Below are 900 nucleotides of genomic sequence, written 5' to 3'. Positions count from 1 at the left end.
CCGCTCGCCCGCTCCCACCCCGGGCGGCGCGAGAGCCCCACGCGGGGCGGCCCTCCCCGGGGCAAGGGCAGGCGAGGGGCTGGCGAGCACGCGACTCCGGCCTCTTGCCGCGCAGGCTAGCCAGCGCCGCCACCCGCCAGACAGAGCGCGCGCTCATCCGTGCGATCGGCAATCGCCCGGCCTGCCTGCCTTGGTCCCCGCCCCGCGCGCGCTGGACCGCCCGAGTCTCGGGGCCTTGTTCCCGCGCCCGGAGCTCAGGGAGCAAGGCAGTGCCAATCGATGAGCGAGCGCGCGAACGCCGGCCGCCGGATCCTAGGGGGCTGGAGCGCTGGGACCTCGGTCACAGTCAAGAGGTCTCGGCGCGAGCCCAGTGGGTGGGGTGGGGGCCAATTGGGAGACTAAAGCTGGCTAAGTGTGAGGGAAGAGCGGTAGTCGGAAACTGAGAACTTGGGCGTTCCTTCCCCTATCCCGCACCCCCGCTTGCCTTCACTTGTGATCGCGCGGAGCTTGGGGTGGGGGTGGGCGCAAATTAGGCCGACCCGGGCCGCGAGGCAGTGGCAGGCGGTGTGGACTTACACGAAGGAATCGGGCAGCTATAGAATGCAGAACTTCTCCAGGCTGGCGTGGGAGCCGCGCGAAGCTGCCTGATAACCCGCGAGGGGGTCAGGGGTGCGGCTGGGCCGGGATACTCGGCTGGAGACCTTGGGGATCCAGGAGTGGGAGGAGGATTCATCCAACACTCCCCTATTTCCGTGAACCTCTTCCCTCGTTCCCAACAAGTGTGACCCCTCCTTTTCTTAGATCGCCGTAGCACCCTTCTAAATGCATCTGTAGTGACTCTGGCACGTCAGACCTTCCACCTTGTATTTTCAAAGTATTTGTCTACAACGTCTTATCTCT

Source organism: Carlito syrichta, unplaced genomic scaffold (assembly GCF_000164805.1).
Source record: "Carlito syrichta isolate Samal-C Ts95f unplaced genomic scaffold, Tarsius_syrichta-2.0.1 Scaffold313052, whole genome shotgun sequence".
In the NCBI taxonomy this organism is placed as follows: domain Eukaryota; kingdom Metazoa; phylum Chordata; class Mammalia; order Primates; family Tarsiidae; genus Carlito; species Carlito syrichta.
This window is presented reverse-complemented; position numbering follows the sequence as displayed.